The sequence below is a fragment of the Papaver somniferum genome, chromosome 4, assembly GCF_003573695.1.
Source record: "Papaver somniferum cultivar HN1 chromosome 4, ASM357369v1, whole genome shotgun sequence".
In the NCBI taxonomy this organism is placed as follows: Eukaryota; Viridiplantae; Streptophyta; class Magnoliopsida; order Ranunculales; family Papaveraceae; genus Papaver; species Papaver somniferum.
This window is the reverse complement of record NC_039361.1, coordinates 68,713,238-68,728,147: the sequence shown is the minus strand read 5'-3', so window position 1 is coordinate 68,728,147 and position 14,910 is coordinate 68,713,238.

Genomic DNA, 14,910 nt, shown 5'->3' with positions numbered 1-14,910 from the left:
TAGAATTAATCTATTTCAGAATCGATATATGAGATAGTTGAAGCATCATATTCGTTATAAGGGGTGTATAGTCAGGGAACAACGAGCTGCGTGACGTCCTGAAGGCGTTAAGATATCTAACAAAAATTATGTCTAGGGAACCTCCCAATCATTAAGAGATTCTATACATGGTCTCTCTACATATTCAGGGAACAACGGGCAGCGTGACGTCCTGAAGGCGTTAAACTCTCTAACAAACATTATGTCTAGGAGCCTCCCAATCATTTTGATTCTACGTAGAGGTGATGATGAAATGTGTGAAGCATCAAACGCTCAGCCGAGAAGGACTTTCGAGAAACATATTCATCATAGCTCTGAGAGGAATGTTCGCTCAGTCAGAGATCGTGAAACGATTCACGAATCGCAAAATATGAATCGTCACATACATTCCTGAAGTCGGGTCAGAAACATGCAGTATCATGATTTTACGATTTTAGACCTTGCCGAAAATCCACCATCAACATTAAGTCCTCTGCTTAGTGAGGGACAGTCATGTTCCGCATTAAGCATTAGATGGTGATTTTCCAGTAGACGAGATAAGTACTCTAACTTAGTCGTACAAAGGCATTTTCAGAATCCCTGAATTGCTCCAGTGATGTCATGTACGAGAAAATGCCCAGATAAGAACTCTGTCAGTATGATAGAGTGTCATCTCATGAGTACGGAGAGACGAGGCACTGCTGATTTGGATGGTCAGACGTCTAGTTTTGGTCATTTTAGCGTTTACGGGTCCGGGCCCAAAAAAGGAAATCCTTGTTTTATTATGTTTTTGGAAATAAAATTAATATAAAAGGGAAGAAGCCCTAAATATTTTTTTTTGTTAATTTTTTCTTAACTGACCGGCCACCTCCCTCCCCTGTTGATCTCTTCACATCCGAGCAAGGAAGAAGGAGAAGAAAAATTCCGCCGGAATTAGTCGTCGCCGATCACCGTACGGGTGCGTTTTTTTTGTTTGTTTTTTTGTGTGTTATTCCTGAGTTGTTCATAAAACAAAATCTCATATGTGTATATGTATGCGTAAGTTTTATGAAAATTTTGTTTTTAACAAACAAACGTGGAGCCGAACGATGATCCCTAACTTAAGAGAGATTTAAAAAAAAAATAGACATGTGTCTAATAATAAAATTTTGTTTATGAGCTTTTAATAAAAATCAAAATTTAATTGGAATATGTGGAGCTTTGCAAAAAAATAGAAAAGACTCTGTTTGATAGACGAAAGCTCGTCCGAGCGAAAGTAAAAAAAAAAATTATATATACGTGACCTGCTCACGTAAAAAAAAAAATTAAAATTTCCGTGAGTTAGCAACTCACAGTTTTTAAAAAAAAATTTGTAAAACAAATTTTTATTTTCAACAATTGTTAGAAGCAAACAATTTTTTGATAAAATATTGTTTGTATGGATTTTGTGATGTATGCACGAAAATCGATGCGTGTTCACTCGTTGAGAGTTGCTCACACAGTGAAAATTATGTGAATTTCTCACAGGAAATCAATTGAGAATGAGTTATATCCCAGAAAACTTTGAAAAACTTACTCATATAGCCATCTGGTCCAGGCGAACTTTCAGAGTTTATGGAGAAGAGATCTTGTTTGATTTCTGTTGCAGTTACCTCTTTGGTAAGAAGATCCATTTGTATTGAAGTTAATCTTGGGTTGATGTTTGCGAACAGATCATCGTCTATTACTGTAGCTGGAGCAGTGTATTGTTCCGAGAAATGGTTAATAATAGTTTGAATCACATCATCTTTATTGTTAACCCAATTGTTTTGTGAATCTTGAAGTTGTTGTATATTTTTGTAGGCTCGGTGAATGGTTGCTTTAGTGTGGAGGAAGGTTGTATTGAGATCGCCTGATTGCAACCATTGAATTCTGGATCTTTGTTGCCAATAGGTTGCATGAAATTATAGTAGTTCTAAATGGTTGCTTCTTAATTGCTTTTCTTGTGCTAGCAAGAATTGTAGTTCGATTCCAGTTTGCGTTGCACACTGATGTTGAGCTTGTTTTATCTTAGCTGTTGATTTCTTGATCATAGTTGGTAGGTGGCCGAAAGATTCTTTATTCCATTCCTAGAGGGTTTCACTGGTTGTTATAATATTCAATTGAAGATCCATGGTGGGTTAGTATATTGTTTTTGTATCCATCCCGAGTCAACAACCTGTCTGAGTTGCGGGTGAGAGAGCCAAAGATTTTCAACTTTGTAATTTTTTGCTCCATGCCAATCTATTGCTTTTCCTTGAAGAAGAATTTGGGCGTGATCAAATGTTATTCTTGAAAGGTGGGTAACTGTTGCATGTGGATTTGCAGTGCGCCAGTGTTGGGTTGTTAATGCTCTATTTAGTCTTTCTAGGATATTCTCTTCCCCTAGTTGGTTATTTGTCCAGGTGAATGGGTCACCTCGGAATACTAAATCCATAAAACCTATTTGGTATATCATTGTGAGGAAAGGCTGGGATTGTGCATATGTTATTGGTCCTCCTATTTTTTTTTCCTGATTGATCTACAATGTCGTTGAAATCTCCTAACAGAACCCAAGGTATATCTGGATTGATGTTTTCGAAGATGGATGAAAAGTCTTGCCAAAAGTTTTTCCTTATATCTGGGTGAGGCGGGTCATACATCCCTGTGCAAATCCGGGGTTGCTCAGGTGGGAGCGGAGTGACCATTGGGTGGATATAGTTTTGTGAATGAAGTAATATTTGGATATTGAGGTTATTGTTCCACATTAGACAAAGACCACCTCTCCTTCCAATTTTTGGCACAAAGGAGTGATTATGGAATTGTAGGGATTGAGCCAGGCATCTCATATGGTTTTCATTGGAGAAAGTTCCCGAAAAAATAAAATGTTGGGTATGTGAATGGAAACTGAACTTTTTAGATGTTATATGGTTGTCGGTTGGTTGATTCCTTGACAATTCCAAGCTAGGATAATCATTATTGGTTTGAAGAATTGGTTAAGGTGAAAGGGTTGAGGATTAAAAGGAATGTGTATATGGTGGAATGGGCTTGGAGGATTTGCTGGATGTATTTTAAATGGGCCTGGTCTTATGTTAAGATTGTATGGGCTTATTGAAAAAAGGAATGATGGATAGATGAAGGTGTAGGAGAATTGCTTGCAACAATCAATGAAAACAGAAAAATGAGAAATCAGTCACGCGTATCTAATCTCTCAAAATTATTGCGAAAGGGTGGTTTAAATAGAAAGATAAAGAAATTTGATATGCAGATAAAATCAGATGCAACAAATTAGCAGGATAACTGAAGAAAAAATAAAGCTCAAAGGAAGGGAGTTAGTAAATCATACACAAAACGCAGGAATATCCAAACAGAGAGAGAGTTAAAAACCATAGTCAGAGAAGTAATCTGGTTAGAATAAAACCACATTGAAAAGGGGTTAACAACCAGACAACCAATAAGTAACTATTAATCAACTATTAGAAAGCAGAAGAGAGAAATAGGTTAAAAAGGTGATTAGAGATTTACGAAAAACTACAAAAATAGTCAAGAATATTAACCAAAAACCTACAGAAACAATCAAGAATTAAAGGCTTTAGGAACTAATAAGGCAGAGGACTTGAGACAAAAGCAAAATAAGGTAAAAAGCACAAAGATCTGCAACATGAGGAGTTAGAGACAATCTATTAAGTAGATAGGAAAAATTAGAAAGCACAAATAGCTGCAGCAATAAGGCAATTAAGCAACCAACTTAAAAAAACCTATTACTAGATGGACAAAAAACCTAATGCAGATTAATATATAAATTCTAAATGCAAAAAGATGATGGAAATATTCTAAGTGTAAAAGATGAAAGATGGTTGCAGACAATCACAACAAGCTTCTTAATTTATATGGTTTATACAATCAAACTTATATAAAGTCAGCAGCAGAGTAAGTTAAGTTTAAAAGATAAAAAAAAAACAAGAGCAGATCAAAAGTGAGAAGCAATAAGTAGAATAAAGCCAGCAGTTCAAATGCAGAAGGAAAAAGATCTTGTTTAAAGATGGAAGGCAAGACAAATCATTTATATAGTGTTGATAGTCGAGTAAGTAAATGCATACACTACCAAGAAATATGTAGATATATTAATATAACACAAACAAGTGAACAAAGCAAAAAGGTGATAAGCATCAACTCAACCTATATTCTAACTGAAGTACTCGTAACTATTTTACATATAAGGATGGATTATTAACATAGTGAACCAAAATTAAGATATAAAAGGTATAGAAGATATATCCACCGGCCCTTGAGTGTGTCTTTGTTGCAGTGGGAGTGTCTGATCATGAGAAGATGTTGGTGCTGTCAAACAAAGGTGTCTGCGGGAGCTGCAAGAGAGAGTGGTTGTACAGAACTTTCACCAATGGTTGCAGAGTTGAAGGTGCATATGATGGAGCTGATAGATGGTTCATATGTTGGATTGTCCATATTGTCAGGCTTCAATCTTTTAGCAGGCTAGTAAACACTAGTCCATTGATTATATTCCTCAGCAATGATTCTTCTAGCTGATTCTGAACCTGATGAATAGCTAACGCTAGTATTGTTAAGGTAGGTTTGTTATTCAGGGTTGAGTCTCTTAAGGGTTGGACTTGGTATATCGGTCTCTGAGATTAGCTCTGATTCCTCGATTTCAGAAACAAGAAAATTATAAGGACTGAAAGGCTGTTGAGTTTTATTTAGTTGAGCAGGGGGGAAATCTACAATCTCAGTGATGGTAACATCAATAAAGTTGTTTTCTTCAACTAACCAAGCATCAGTTGTGGTTCTTGCTGAGTCCGAGGATGAGTCAGAATGAAAGCCTTGTTGAAGATAACCCTCACCATCAAAAAAATGAGATATCAGATTTGTTTTGCTCAGAGGAATCTGGGGAGCCAAATGGGTTTGATCCCCAATCACTCCATTCAGGATCAGGGTGTCCAAAATATGCATTGTGTAGCATTTCTTGATAGTACTCCTCATCATACTCAGGTTCAATGAAAGGTCCAAGAGCTTGCAGAGGTTGAGGAGGAGCTTGAGGCAGAAAATCTTGATGGTTGAGAAGGTAAATCTCAATACAGTCTTGGTGTTCATGCCCTAGTCTGTGACAGTAGCTGCAAAACAATCTTTGAAGTTCTTGATAGACAAAATCTATCCAGTTAATACTTCTTCTATCATTAGGAGCATTAGTACCAAATTGAACTGGTTGAGAAATATCAATTTTGAGCCTTGTTTTCATGGAGTTGTAACCATTGTAGTGGTGTATTGATAGGATTATGGGAGAACCCTATATGTAATAACCGCAATCGCACTGTGTCCAACTAGTAGACAGAGGAAAGTACGGGTCGTTCCCACAAGGAGTGGTAGAAATATCAATAATCAATATTCCTAATTAACTAACCAACAATAATGCTTTTGGATTTTTGAAAGAATAATAACAGAAAAATAAACTAGAGTAACAAATGAAATCAATAAAAGAGTCGGTGACCAGGGTTCATACTGTCCACCCACTATTTCTATTCAATTACTTAAATGAAACATAATTCATGAATATTTATTTATCGTCCTTTCTATCAACATCACCTATTATATGTGTTAGAGTCGCAAATATCACTGGGAAACCCTAAGCATGGCACATCAAAAGACTAAATCCAAGCATGCACCATCAAATTGTATTAGTGAGAAAATTATACGAAACTAAATATAGGGTCACAAATAATATCTGGTTATTCTAAGCATACCCCATCAAAGGAATCAACCCAAGCATGAAATATCAGACAATGAGACAAATATATTTGTTATCCTAACAATTATGCATAAAGGTTCTACAAAACCGGTGAAGAGACAACTCATATTTCGATAAATCGATAAACAATATCAAGAACTAATCATATCCAATTCATAATAGCCTCCAATACATAAATTATCAAATCAAATTGTTCTTATGCTCAAAGTCGTTTTTACCATAAACCCTAACTACAAGGTTTAGCAATACATGTCTTTCTCAAAAGCCATAAATAAATTTAGGTAAGAACAACAAACAAAGCAAATGGAATCGAAATAACAAATACTACAAATCCTTGTTCTCCAATTGCCGCTCTATCACTTCTTTTCCTTTTCTGGTTTTGGCTGTGTAGCCGCAACCTCCGAAGATAGAACTCCCAGCCGGCCTCCGGTGTCCTCTTTGATGTCGACCTAAGTCTCCACTTTATTCCCATCTAAATGACCATTAGACTCCTGCCTTCTTGGACTGAACTGAAAGTCCACAAAATTAAGTGACTATTGGACTCCTACCCTGAAAATCTCGTCACCAGTAACCTTGCAAACTCAAGTCCCTGCACTGTTCTCTGACCATCTAACTTCAGGCAATCGAATCACAACAACAGCAGACCCTTCTCCACTGCAGCTGCTTGTCCCTGTATCCACGTTTCTCTTCCGACTGACCACAGCACCAGCTCTATTCCATGACCTTCGTAACTCCAGTCACAACATCACATCATCATCTGCATTCGGCTCGCACAAAATCCATCAAACCACGGATGCATCTAAAGTTCCCTGTATTCTCCAATTCCTGTTGACGTTGTTGTTAAAAGAAGTCTCTAATCCAAATTGCCAAGAGTCAAAAGCAACTCAACTGACATTGCAATGAAATGCCGTGATAATCAGCATCTCCTTCCTTTGCCATGCAAACTCGAGTTTCTCCCTGTTGGTTCAATCTTTGCCAACACCATCTTTTATAACTTACTGAGGGTCAAGAATCACCCACTCAATGCTTGTGTGCGTCTCCTTGTACATATGATCAAGGCTACGAAGCAAAACAAATCAGCAACTAATGGACCTCGGACAACATTCCTCTTGCCGCTGTAAATGGCCAAGTTCTTGCAGCCTGAACTCGACCAAACGCCTTTTAGTCTGCAGTTCAAGCCGTGTCCAATGTTATCCTAACTCCGGCTCCATTGACAGCCGTAGCTGTCAACAACAACAGCATAAAACATTCCATGCCAACCACTTCCTATCGAGAACCTGAATCTAATCCATCTCCTTGAATGAATCAAACCCTCGTCACTGCCATATGCTTTTATTACCAGCTGAATCTAAATCTTGCACCTTGCTTTCAAATCATTTCCACCGAATACCTAAACACAGTGTTATCAGCTGCTTGCTAAAGAACAGAAGATGCTTTGGAGGCTTAAAGTTAACCACAAAGATGTGGTGCAGTAGTGGCCACGTCCACACTTCTTTTCATTGAGCTCTAATGGGCTCCGTTTCAGATTCAACCTTTTGGACAACCTTTCGATTTCCTTTTCATGTTGTTTGATCACATCCGCGGAAGGGCCTTCGATCGCCTCGGCCTGCAACTTTTGGATCTCGGTAAAACCCTCAACAAACCATGGAGCGTTGAACTTGTAGTCTACGCACATGTCACGATAGAAGTTCCAGCTTGAGATTACATCCTCGGAGATGGTGTGGCCAGTCACATTGCACATGTCGACAATCTAAGATAAGGAGCTGCTTCAACGTTCGCTTCAGCAGTCCCTCCGCTTCAATGACCACTCCAGCAGCCGCTCCGCTTCAGCGTTCTCTCCATAAGCTGCTCCGGGATCCGAAGACGAAGCTTTAGTGTTTTGTTCTATAAGTTTCAATAAGAACCGAAGCCGTTTCAACGCCTCCTTCCTGCCAAGGTTCGTGCCCGTGTCCGCCGCTCCTCTTGCCAAGGATCATGTCGTAGCCACCACTCCTTCTTTTAAGGATCGTGTCGTGGCCGCCATTCCTTCCTGCCAAGGATCGTGCCACCACACTCCCCATGTCAAGGATCATGATCGCATCCAGCCAATTCCTTAGTCGTGGCCACCTTTTGATCCACCCCGTCAAAGCTCGTGGTCATGGACGGTTTGCCCGCTTACGCATCCAGCCAACCTACTTTGTTCCCACGATGATATAGTTCCTTCTGGTCACATCTGCTTCCAAGAAATGTTGCCGCTCGTGATACCAGCCAGAGCTTCACCATGGAAACAATCACTACAAAGATGGAAACATATAAACCACACTTTGGGACTGAGGATCTACACGGAATCTCTTCAATGTCAAAGATCAGAAGACAAGATCAACCAAAATGCCATAGCCACGACAAGGTCATCTACTCTTCAAGGATGTAGCATAAGAGTACCATCACCTCTCTGTCTAGAAGACGCCTGCAATACTTTACGAGGCCGCAGTGGATCCCAAGCCTGCTTAAGAGGAAACAACTTTAGAAACCGAAGAAAAGTGCGACTGGGGACTGCTCATCACAGTGCATCCCGACGACCATCAAAGATTCATGAGAATATTTTATCCATGTGATATTCTGAGCATCCCAGCGTCACATCCAGAAGAGTACAATGAGCTTGTATCAAATCCCGTGGACATGGATTCAAGGCGATGCAATGAAGTAGGCTACACATGGGGACTACCAGTATGGGACGCTTTCACTCCCCTCAACCAGACTCCAAAAGCACGCCACAAAGATACATTCAAATATTCTTCCGTGCCATCGGATCTAATGGAAGTATAACTGGGGACTTCTCACCGCATCCCATTCCATACGATAGTCCAAGATTCAGAAGATGGTTCGAAGGATGTCGCTTGGAACAAAATCCTTGAAGACTTGATAGCAGCACATCGACAACAGAATGCCTCCCAACTCATCTATTTCATCCAGTGGCTCCGGAAGATTTCGACCATACAAGCATCCACAACATATTGTCATCGCGATCAGAAGGTCCAAGCACTGAACAACCTAAAGTCAAGGATGGACCGACAACGCAACCATGATCTCCAAGATTATCCCTGACATGATCATTTCCGAGCATATGTTTCAGCCCTCCGTCCCAAGAATGCAATGGAGTTTAGTAAATTTTGGAATCCACTGGAGAGACACTACATACGAAAGCATGGATCCGGACGGGAAACAGAAAATAGAAGAGGGTCGATACCTCTTTTTATGCGGACGGAATTTCTAGAGTTTGCACAAAATAAAGATTCCTTCTTGCTCCATAAACGGGAATAGATGACTGGGCGCGGCTATGCTACCTCGGGCCCGCAACATCCCTCCTGAGTTTTACTGTCGGGATGTTTTCACCTCCTAAACAAGCCCAAAACTTAAATAATACCATGTGGGGAGATAGAAAATTCTTTTCCGATCATAATGGAGGGGCGGACCGTCAAAATCCGAGTTTGTACGAGATTTCTACAACGATTTTAGTAAGGGGCGCCAATTAGGGTTTCGGCATGTCAAACCCTAATTTAGACAAAATTGCCAGGCGCCATCACCACCGTTTGGTAGTTGAAGTTACAACGCCATCACCACCGTTTGGTAGCCGAAGTTCCGAAACCAGTTCCCATCCTTCCACGGAACTGAAGTTAGTCGTCATTCTTCCACGGAACTGAAGCCAGTCGTCATCCTTCCAAGGAACTGAAGCCAGTCGTCATCCTTCCATGGAACCGAAGCCAGTTTCCATCTTTCCATGGAACTGAAGCCAGTCGTCATCCTTCCACGGAACTGAAGCCAGTTGCCATCATTCTACGGGCCCGCAACATCCCTCCTGAATTCTTCCTGAGTTTTACTGTCGGGATGTTTTCACCTCCTAAACGAGCTCAAAGCCTAAATATTCTGGCGTAGGGAGATAGGAAATTCTTTTTCGATCAGAATGGAGAGGCGGATATCAAAATACGAGTTTGTACGAGAATTCTACAACGATTTTAGTAAAGGGCGCTAATTAGGATTTCGGCATGTCAAACCCTAATTTAGACAAAGTCGCCAGGCTCCATCACCACCGTTTGATAGACTAAGTTCTGGTGCCATCACCATCGTTTGGTAGCTGAAGTTCCAGCACCATCATCCTGCGTTCTTTCCAGCGCTAGTAGCCTGCATCCCTTCAGCGTCGTCAGCCTCCATCCTTCCAGCGCCGGAAGCTTGCGTCCTTTCCAGCGCTAGCATCTTGCGTCCTTCCAGCGTCAGTAGCTTGCGTCCTTTCCAGCGCCAGCATCTTGCGTCCTTTCCAGCGCCAGCAGCTTGCGTCCTTCCAGCACCAGTAGCTTGCTTCCTTTCCAGCGCTGATAGCCAGCGCTAGCAGCTTGCATCCTTTCCAGCGCTAGCAGCTTGCGTCCTTCCAGCGCTAGCAGCTTGCGTCCTTCCAGCGCAACTTCTCCACCAATAGCCGATTACACCAACAATACGCATACCGAGCGGGATCCAATAAAAGCCCATGCCAAGCCTACGCCAGCGGCTCCATATGACGCAAGGCCTACGCCAGTGGTCCCATTCCAATCAGACCAACGCCAGCGGCTCTGTTTTAAGCCACACCATGCCAACGGCTTTCCAAGCCAAGCCAGCAACCACCTCTACCACTCCGCGGCCTATCTAGTAGCACCACAAATAGAATCTATGCAAAGCCACCAACACAAGAATCTAGAATGCTCCTTTCCTCTCGAAAAAGGTTAGACGGATCTTCCTGATCAGCTCTTCATAACTTTCCGTTTCGATTTTGTCCTTGTCTGTCACCATCTTATGCTTACCTCGCAACAAAGCCCCTGTTTCGAGCTAAGCAGGGGACTTAATCTTGATGGTGGTTTTTAGCTTAAGTTAAAATCGTAAAACCTTAGTCAAACAGTGACGTCACACTTGAGTAATAATGTCGACCACTAGCACATTTATTGAGTCACTCAACATGCCTACTTAAAATTACTAGGGTACCTTTTTTTTATATACGCTGTATTCCACGGCAGAACCCTCAATACTGACAGGCAACATCTCCGCACCAAGGCATGCCAACCATGCCAGCCGCACGACAGTGCCAATGGCATACCATGCCAGCCACATATCCGCGCCAAGGCATGCCAACCATGTCAGCCGCACCACAATGCCAATGGCATACCATACCAGCAACATCTCCGCGCCAAGGCATGCGAACCATGCAAGTCGCACCACGGTGCCAATGGCATGCCATGCCAGCCACATCTCCGCGCTAAGGCATGCCCACCATGCCAGCCGCACCATAATGCCAATGGCATACCATGCCAGCCACATCTCCGCGCCAAGGCATGTCAACCATGCAAGCCGCACCACGGTTCCAATGGCTTACCATGCCAGCCACATCTCTGCGCCAAGGCATGCCAACCATGCCAACCACATCTCCGCGCCAAGGCATGCTGGTGGACCCGGGAAAGCGTGAAAAATTAAGCGAAATGAAACGCGGGCCTACAGTAATACCGCAAGTGCACGGTCGTCGGTTGTAGCTCGTGCAAGTACGGGTCGATCCACAGAGACTGGGTGTGTTTTGGAGTTTTCTAGCTATTTTGGGCTCCTAAATTGTTGTTGGGTTTTGAATGGTCAATGGCTTTTGAATACCAAAAGGGATATGGGTACCAATGAATTATGGGCTTACTTGGAATCAGAGTAACTTAGCCTTGATTTAGCTTTGGGCTTTGATTAAGCTTTGGGCTCAACTTCACCCTAACAGTGAAGTGGGCTTGGTACTTGAAATGAACTGAGCTGAGCCTGAAATGAACTGAGCCTTGGGCTCAGTTGGCTAGGTGCTGAAATGATCTAGGCTTGTGGTTTAATTGGCTGGGCCTCTGCTCCAAGAGTGAATTGGGCCTTTGGCCAAGCAGTTAACTGGGCTTATGGTCCTTGAACAATCAATGGGCTCTTGGCCTTTTAACCTGGACTGGGCTTATGCTGTGAGCCAAGCTCAGTTGCAGCAGCAGCAGTGGAAACCAGGTTGCAGCAGCAGCAGCAAGGAAAAGAAAGCAGCAGCAGCATCAGTACTGCTCAGCAGGGGAAAGAAAGCAGCAGCAGCAGCAAGGAAAAGGCAGCAAGCCAAGGGGAAGAAAACAAGGCAGTAGCAAGTAGTAAAAGCAGTGAAGCAAAGGTAACAGTGACAGAACAATGAAACTAAACAAGAACAATGGAACCAAGGCCTAAGCCAAGGGCAGGGGTGTGAAGAAGACAGTGAAGTAAAAAAAAGGAAAAAAAGCAAAGCCAAGGCAATGGCTTTAGGCATTCATTAGAGTGGGAAGAGAACCAGCTTGCTCACAGTCACTAGTGAGCACTAGTTTCTCCCCACTGCTCAATCAACTCAATGCTCCAAAGGCTTTAGCCTAACATTCACACAAAACAGTAAACTAATCCTAACATTTGAGAAGCTAACAGTTGACAAAACAAGAGAGCCTAGGCATACAACTAGAGTGGGAAGAGAACCAGTTTGCTCACAGTCACTAGTGAGCACTAGTTTCTCCCCACTGCTCAATCAATACAATGCCTCAAAGCTAAACTTCTACCACTAACAGTGAACAAAACATGAATTTAAACAAGACAATAGAACATGGACTAGACATTTAAAACAAAATCGCAGGGACTGAAATGAAACATGAACTGGAATTAAACATAACCAAGCATGGAATTGATCAAAACAAAAAGGAAACAGGGTATTGATTTAAACTTAACAAGAACAGTGGCACTAAAACATGAATCACAAAACAGGCACAATACTAACAAACATGAACTGAAACAGTGAACATTAAACAAAGCATTTGAACACAATTACTGAATTGAAACACTAAAAGTAAACTAACATAGATTAACAAATTAAATTAAACTAACACAGACTAAAATTTAATTTCGAATTGAAAATGCAAATTAAGCTAACTTAAACTAAAACTGAATTGAAACATGCAATGATATAAATTAAACAACACACATAAATTGAAAGTAAAATTGAAATTTAAAACTGAAATTAGAAACAAGAACCCTAAATTGATTTGGAATTTGAAATTAGAAATTAGAAGTGAACCTAACCCAAATTGGGTGGTTACTTGGCTAGTCCAAGAACACCTTCTCTCTGCTCTACATCACCCCCTATTTATATCACCAAATACCCAATTTTTCCGAAACCCTAGAATTGAAATTAGGGTTTTCAATTTCCGAAATTTACTCACCAAAACTTTGAATTGACGTCGCCCCATGTCTTCTCTGCCTCTCTCGGTTCTTCTCCTGCTCCCAATCGCTACAATTGCTCCCTAATTTGAGGTGTTTTATCAACCCTCACCTAGGTCAGTTGGTGAGAGAGGTTAAAGCACTTCGAATTAGGGGGATGGGTCGTGTCGGGTAATGATGGAGATGGTGGAGTTGGTGGTAGAAATGGTGGTGACAGGAGCGATGGATGATGGAAGTAGCAGGTGGAGGTGATGGTGGTGGAATGGGTGTTTCTGCAGAGGAATGGGGGAGAAGAAGTCGATGGGAATGATGGAGGGTATGTTTGGTTAAGGTATAGGCATTAGGTACTAGAGTGTTGGTCGGGTGTAGCGGATTTAGATGTTGGCGAATCTGAGTCACTGGATGCGAAGCTGTAGGTGAATCGGATGGCTACCCCTGAAGAGTCTGGTAGCGACCGTCGGATGTCTTGATACAACGAAGTTAACGGCGAAGATCGAGGTTAGGTGTTGTAGTGTTTAGCGGAAGTATCGCTATTTGATGCGCAGGCAAAGAAGCGACCGTAGGATCTAAATGTGATCTAATCTGAAGGCTTGGAATTTAGGTACTATGGTGTTTTGCAGAGACTTCAGATTTTGATGCTCTACGAAGGATCGACCATTGGATGATGAGATGGATCCGATCTAACGGTTGAGAATGGAGGCGGGTATGGATATAGAAAATGGGTTTGGGTAAGGGTTTTGGGCCTTGGGTATGCCAAGCCCATATCTTCTTCAAGAACAATTCTTCCTTCTTGAGCCCATTCCTAGCTTTTTGGACGTGCGCTCCATTCTTTGCGGCTTCCCTGCGTAATTTCTTCCGGCTTTTCACCACTCTTCAGCTCTTTTCCGCTCCGCAAGTTATCCAGACTTTATTTATTACCTAAAAATGCAAAATTAAGTAAGAAAAATATTTATTCTTGAAACAATGAAAATACAGAATATGGGATAAAATGTAGAATTACTGCACAAAAGATGAGTTAAATGCCAACAAAAAGGGATAAATATATACAATATTTGGCACTCATCAAATACCCCCAAACCTGAATTTTACTTGTCCTCAAGTAAAACAAAACTAAGGAAATCCTAACTATACCACTGTCGCTGGTCTCTCGAATGCATTTAGCGTATGCACTAAGCCTTTTAAACCACTAAGTGTCCCTAGTGGACGAGTTGAAGTCTCGTGAAGGTTTGCTTAGAACGTACCTACAAAGTTCTAGGTCAAAATATAAGCTCAGATTCCATCAAATGTGACATGTGCAAGTCAGTTAAGCTCACAGCAAAATGGAGATGTCAATCTAGCTATCGAAGGCACAATCCTAGCACTGATAACAAATAAAGACATGTGATAATTGTGTAAAGTGTATCTACACATGTGTAAAGAAAGATCGGATGTTATGACTACTAATCACCAAGAGATAGTTTCTCAGGCTAAGAACCAAGGTCGAAATCTAGCTAGCTGTCCGGACTTTACGAGAATTGTGAATGAGTTGGAGGTATTTCACAATTACTCGCGTTGTACATCAATGGCATACACCCTCCTTGCTTATTACAATGAAACAACAAAATGACTATTTACATGACTCTTATTTACATTGACTACTCTCTTTTATTTTTGGAACAAGAGAGAATGGAATTGATAAACACTTGATTTTTTTGTATTTTTCTGATATTTTCTTTTTTTCTGATATACATCGTTTTTTTTTTTTTTTTTTTTTTTTTTTTTTTTGATAAAGAAACGCTTTTGATACATACAAAAGGAAACAAAAGATTACATGACACTTTGCAAGAGGTAGCCCTTTTTGATGCACCCAGTTAAATTCGATGGTTGTCTTTCTTAATGTAACCTCCACCTTCTATCCCAACCAACCAAAGAACAAGCTAGTCAAGTTT